This window comes from Mercurialis annua, linkage group LG8 (genome assembly GCF_937616625.2).
Source record: "Mercurialis annua linkage group LG8, ddMerAnnu1.2, whole genome shotgun sequence".
Lineage (NCBI taxonomy): Eukaryota > Viridiplantae > Streptophyta > Magnoliopsida > Malpighiales > Euphorbiaceae > Mercurialis > Mercurialis annua.
The window spans coordinates 16952212-16959147 of NC_065577.1; the positions used below are offsets into that span (position 1 = coordinate 16952212).

At 32.1% G+C, this 6936-nt stretch overlaps 1 long non-coding RNA gene across 1 annotated transcript; it reads left to right on the forward strand.

The window, feature by feature from the left end:
* The first annotated feature begins 2454 nt into the window (after nucleotides 1-2454).
* Nucleotides 2455-4559, forward strand: LOC126660681 (uncharacterized). The gene is made up of 3 exons (XR_007635423.2): nucleotides 2455-2531; nucleotides 3908-3980; nucleotides 4384-4559. It is a non-coding gene; the product is annotated as an uncharacterized LOC126660681 (long non-coding RNA).
* Nucleotides 4560-6936: the final 2377 nt, after the last annotated feature.

Below are 6936 nucleotides of genomic sequence, written 5' to 3' on the forward strand. Positions count from 1 at the left end.
AAAAAGTTGATAAATTTCAAACGGTTTTGAAATTTTGGTTGGAAACTAGACAAATACTTTGTGACGACGGTGGTAATTTAAGAAAAAATGGCATTGTAAGGATTTATTCTATGTTGTTGGAGTATCAGCATTTGGTAAATAGGAGCTATGGTTATAAGTTGCACTCGAGGTTTAGTTGTGGTAGGTGCGGAAAAATATTGAGTTCAGATTAAAGAGTTGTGTCAGCTTAGAGTATATGATTTGAGGAGTTTTGTTTGAAGAACATTGGTTATACTCTGCGTGTGTTTTAATAAAAAAAAAACTAAAAGCAATTTTGTCCTTACAGATTTAATATCTGTTTAAAAAGTTTTGATACCGCTATGGAAACTATTTCGTAAACAAAGGGATTCTCATTTGCAAATTTATTTTTGGGAAAAGTGATGTAATTTTAACAGTTTGATTTAAAAATAAATATTACGACTTTTCTAAACAAAAGATTATATAAAAATCGTGAATTTATTTTCAAAGTAAATCCGATTACGATTTTTACAAAAAAAAAAGTTTTTTTTTTGTTGGTACGTTTACGAACAAAGGGATTTTTCAACGGGTTAAATTGTTTTCGGTTGAAAGTGAAAAATAAATTGAGGTGCCAGTGATTTCAAATTGAAAGTGGATTGCGTTATTATATATTTGTGTTTGCGGGAAGCGTTTTTCTAAAAAAAAAATTGTTTTGAGCATAACCAATAATCCGATTGATTGCGATTAGATTTTAGTGATTCAAAATAAATGTCGAGAATGGAAAATAGTGTAGTCAAAAGTTAAGCTATATATCCTTTAGAAATTGGTGTGTTTTTCTTACGTCTTAATTCTCGAGATTGATGAAATTTTTGAACATATATTAGTTAGTTGAACCAGAACGATTCTAGTGCTATTTAGTTTTAAGCCATTATTTGTAAGAGGAATTATAAGCAGGACAACATTTTGAATTTCGGATAAACTTTCTCATTTGAGGTAATTGGTATTTTGACCACTATAAATTTTGTAGTACATAGGCGTTGAGTGATATAAGATTAATCTCAGTGAGAGTATCAGTATGTTTTAGTTGTAGCGTTGGAGTTTGACTTATTAAGATTTCGATTTATTTTGGGATTGTCCCTACACTTATGGTGTTGCTTGGTAGTCTTGGAGACTCGATCTGGTTATTTTGAAACTTTCCTCGTGTAGCGTGTTGGTTATTTCCCGGTTGTAAATAAATTTTAATCAGTTTCCACGTGGTGTTTGAGAAGTCGATGGAAGTAGCAAATTATTGAAGTAAGAATTTTTCGCGTATGCGTGTGGTGATAATTAAAATTTTAGATCCAATTTTATCTTCGAAGTCGTATTTTAATAAGTTGGGGATAATGTCCGTAAATTTTCAGCATGTTTTCGGTTAAATTATGTTTCGTTTCTCTTGACTCTCCTCAGTTGTCATTGTGGTAGAATTACCTTGGATAAGAGTTTGGTTTAATCTATTGAATTTTGCGGTTGTGTTTTACTTAAGTTGAATTAGAAGGTTTTTATTTTGTTTCTCTTTAGGTTTGTCACTCGGTCGTGGAGTGATAAGAGGAATTAGAGTTTGAATGCGTAATTTTTTTTCTTTTCATTCTACTCGAAATTCAATAATGTTTAATTTTTCTATTAGGAGTAGTTTCTAGTATGCGTTGTTTCTGTTTTTACTTTATAGTGATATTGTGTTAAATTCGAGGACGAATTTGTAATTAGTTGGGGAGAATGTAATACCTCGTAAATTTTTTTGAAGTTTATTTTATAAATTCTCGGTATTAAATTGTATCGTTCTCGGTATCGAGGTTTGACGTGGGATTTGTTGAATGTTTGATTCGGTTCAAACCATTAATTAGGTTTGATTTGGCCCATGGGGTTTTGGCCCATGGGCCAAATTTATTTTTCCCTCGCCTAGCTTGGTCTCAAACGAGACCAAGCTGAGATAGCTAAGTCTCGTTCGAGACATTAGGTCTCGAACGAGACCTTAGCTCTTTTTCGCCACCATGTTTTCGAGTCCGAATCTGCCCTTGATACCGTACCTATTTAAATCGTTTTTTAAACCCTAATTCGTTACCACACTTCATACAAACCCTAGCCACTTTCCGTACTCAATTTCGTTGTATATTCTTGGCTCAATCATTAATCAAAGTTGGAGGAAAATCATCGGTAAGTTCTTATTATTCAAGTTCTCTTTTTGCTGAAAACGACACTTCGGTATATTGATTCATTCTCTTTCGTTACATCGTTATTTTCAGTTCCGATTCATCCTGGTCAGAGTAGACTCACGTACCTACAAATCCCAAATTTTGTTTCGCCAAACGGTACGTAAACGAATCCGTATCAATCGCCGCCGTTTTACCGTTTTTAAGAAAATTTTGTTTTGATATTAAATCGACACCTCTGAAATTTAATTTGTTCCGCAGCCGTTCGGAGGTCGAAATCAATTCCGTTTGTTTCGCGTGAAAGTAGACTCACATATCTACGTTTCTACACTTTTCGTTCGTCAAACGGTACGTAAACGAACTCGTATTAATCGCCGCCGTCTCATCGTTTTTGTTTTGATATTAACTGTTGAGTTCACTAAGGTTACTGCCAAATGTGTGATTATTCTTTGTTGATGTTTATGGCTTCCTAAGATCTTAGATTCTTGTGTTTTTGGTTTAAATCAGTAAGCTCTTACGGGCGGTTCCTCATTTGATTTCATGTCTTCGTTTTTTTTTTTGGTTCTCGGTTGCTTGTTCTTGAATTTCTGCCGAAGAAAATTATTGATGTTCTTTCATGTTTGATATTGTGATCATTATGATCTTTAAAATGATTAAGTTAAGATGATTCATTAGTTTGATTTGATAATGTATTGTTTGTAAGAAGTTTGAGATGTGAAGATTTGAATTCGGCGTTGTTCATTTTTCCTACTGTAAGTGTTGGCTTGGATATGGCATGTTAAATGAAGAAGATAACGACGTGGCGATGATTGATTGGTTATTAGGATTTACTTTTGGCTAAATGGTGGTTTCAGCCACTGAGTTTTTGTATCTTAAATCTTTTGATTCCTAAACTTATATTTTAACTGTTTTAAATTGATTTTTGATTTTAATTTACGAAATTGATTTCGGCTTATTAATAAGCGATTCAAATAATACTATTATTTTAAATTTTAAATTTACTTTGGGCATTAATATTTTAAATTTGAATTAATATTAATCTTATTATACTTTATATGTGATTTTGTAAATTGACAATATTAAATGGAAATTTGGGGATTTAATTTAATTTAAAAATTGTCAAATTAGATATATTATTTTTAAGACCTAAAAAATAATAATATTTGAGTTATTTTAAAATTAAATTAATAATTATTAATAATTATTATTTAATTGATAATTTTTGATTTGTGATTTTGGCTTAGAATGCCAATTGGCTAAATTTATGATTTAGCCATTTATTTGAATTATTGACTATTTAGTGAGATATTTTGCCGGTAATATTTAATTACTTGGGTTTCAAGCTATTGAGTTCTATTTTGATATTAATTAATATTTTATTTAATATTAATTATAAACTGTGGTTTATAACTCTGGTTTTATGGTTGGGTCGGTTTGGACTTGGGTCACCGACATGTGAGTTTAGCTTGGTAGTTTTGAAAAACTCGGCTAACTCACTATTTGAGGAATTGATTTTATTTATCAATTAAATATTATTTTAATAATATTTTCGGATTGGATTTAAGTGCGAACTCAATAGTCTTGAATTAATTACGGCATTATAATTTATCTGAGAATTGTGTTCTTCGGTGATTCATCTGGTTATTTAATCGTGCTAGTCTTACGTGGTGTTTAGTGATCTTAGAGTTAGGGGTCAACGGATTTTAACCTATTTATTATTTTAGACCCGTCGACTGTTCGTGCTTCGGAGTCTACGCAGGGTTAGCTGTTTGCCAAGATCACGTGGATAAGCAAGCAGTGAGTTTGTAGTGCTATTTACCGCTTTATTAAGCACGCATCGTATTTTAATATTATAAATGCTTTTGAAATGTTTTTACGGATTATGGATCTGGATTGAAACGAGCTACTCGATAGGCTTGTATCGAGACTGTGTGCACCGGTAAGTACTCTGGGAAACGGCAGACTAAAGTCTTGCTTACGCTGATATATATATATGACGAGGATTTGTTCTCGTCCACTCTGGGTTTATCGGTATGTTATGTCATACTTACGCTGGGATCATTTCAATACTGTTTTCCATAATCACATTATATTAGTATAAAAAATGTTTTGATTTAAGGGTTTTAAACTTAATAAATGTAAATAGTATTGCGAACTCATCTCAGTATATCTGACCCCGTTGTTTTCCCAAATTTTCCAGGTTTATGATTTGAAAGCTGGTCCACTCCGATTCTTTTGATTCCTCGGAGGTTTTATTGTTATTAAACTAGTTTCTGTTTTCAAACTCTTAGACCGCAGTAGAACTAGTTTATATATTACGTTTGTTATTACATTGGGATTGTCGATTAGACCGATTATTTATTATTAGCATGTTTACACTGGAATATTTTATTATTATATTCAAGGCATGCTGTGGAATATTTCAGATACTTAAATTATTTATATTAGAACTGTAATATAGAGTGCTAGACCTAGGTTGGAGTCTCGGTTGCCCCCGAGCAGTTTTCTGCAGGTTTAAATGGTTAATTGATTTCCGCAAGGCTTGCTACGGGTTTTGGTACAACCATACCCATACCCTAGCGCCGGTCACGATTCATGAATTTGGGTCGTGACAAAGTTGGTATCAGAGCTTTAGTTTCGAACTAAGGCCAAACTTTGCATGTTTTGTGTTTATCGCTTTAAGGCATGTTTAGTGCTACTGTTGTGTCATAGGATCTACTGTGGAATTAGGTTCATGTCTTGTCTTTGAAACGTCATCTTTTGATTTTAAAACTTTCTTCCTACACTGATAGGATCGCGTCAAGTCAGTCATTAATTATGCTTTGATTTGATGCTTTTATTTTATTATATTGATGTTATTCCACTTGAATTAATTGTTTTTGGTTTCTCGGAAAATCTTATGTTGCTAAATTTTCCTTATATCATACTTGGGTATGATGTTAGTTGCCTTATCTTGATGATGTTGCTCTTCACTTGGGTGATATATGTCGGTTGTTATGCTTTAAGGATGTTGTTGATGTTAAATTATTTTGTGAGTACTTCTGGTTTGGCCGAGAGCCTTGATTTAAAAAAAAAAAATATTTGTCAGGATTTGACACTGTTTTGAGTTTAAATAATTTTTGACCGAAAAATCTTTTTACACGTTTAGGAATTACATTGTTGGCTACGTATTAGTTTTAAAATTACCTTAAGGAGATAAATTTTGCCTAACTGGTGTTTTGATGCAAAAAGTCAAAAGAGTGGTCTAGACATGACACCATAAAATATTATTTTAAGTATCTAACAAAAAAAAAAATGATGAAATTCATATATTTCAAAAATTGTGTATTTGATTGAAAATTGACAAAAAAATGAATTTCTCTTATTAAAAAAAAAAAATTTGAAATGCTACATCTGAATCGTTGTTTTCAAAACGACGGTTTTCAAAAAAAAAATTATTACTAATTTTTTTTTTTTTTTTTTTTTAAAAAAAAGGGAAATATCATTTTGACATTTGTGATTTTACCATTTGTAGTTTTTCAGTACTTTGGTGTTGTTGGTCATAACTGCAAATTGCTAATTTTGAATGAAACTTGTATTTCTGAAAAGATTATTAAAGAATAATTGTTTTTCACTCGGGCGATGAGTCTGATGTTGTTATCGTGTGACGTCGAGCTTCTTATTTTGAAAATATTAAGATCTGTTTTGAAATGCGTTTTTCGGACTTGAGAATGTTTGTAAACGTTTTACAATTGGTTATTAGGGGTTTGACTTGGGTCACCCAAATTGGGAGTTGAGCTTGGAAGTGGTAATCACTCGGCCAACTCGACAATTTTTAATTTGAAGCGTTTGGGAATAATTATATCTAATGTTTTATAAAAGAGGTTTTCCGGAAAATGAATTTTTACACTGTGGGACTCGACATAAACTTGAAACCTATTTTGTAAATACTATCTTTCGAAATTGGTTTAATGCGTACTTTTGATCAGTATCACAATTTGTTTTATTCTGAGTTGACGCTTTGAATATATTACGCGATTTAATATTTTAATCGTTGTTGGACTATTTAAGATTACCGCCATGTCGGTAGGAATTTGTGGATCATATAAGATGTTGTGTGCTTAACCTTTTGAAATTATTTTGGTTATCTATCCTAATGAGTAGTTGTTTTACTGCAAGATGCTTTAGTACTTTTCGGTTGTGTGATTAATTCTTGATCTATATTACTATGTTATTATTATTGTATCTCGTGCTTGATTAAGTTAAACCATAACAGTTTTTGTCCTCGTTGACCTCATTGTGTGGAGTGTCACGTGAGGGTATTTCTCGCTAGTTTTCTTAGGCTTAACTCCGGTGTTGGTGTCGATGTGCGATTCAAACCTTTTGTTTTGACCCTACGATTAGTTTAGAAGTCCTAATTGGTTTTGTCGGATCTAACGTTTGAACTCTGAAAAGTGAGGTGATTAATTTTGGTATCAAGGAATTTGAGGAGCTGTTTGTAGTTTTGAATTACGAATCTTTCCTTGTCAAAGGAAGGTGATTTGAGTTATATTACTCAGCACATGTGGAATAATTCTACTCGTGAGTGTTTGCCTCGTGCGTAAAATTTCGAGTTATGAGTTTCTAGGTCGGGCTCGTTTGTGATAAATTGGAGTACCAAAACTTTTATTTTATTTTCGGCTTTTGGCATTCTGGAAAAAGAATGTGGAAACTGTGTTCGAGGTTAATCAGTGTAGTAATACACTGGTGTTTTCATTAGGTAGATCGGTGAAAT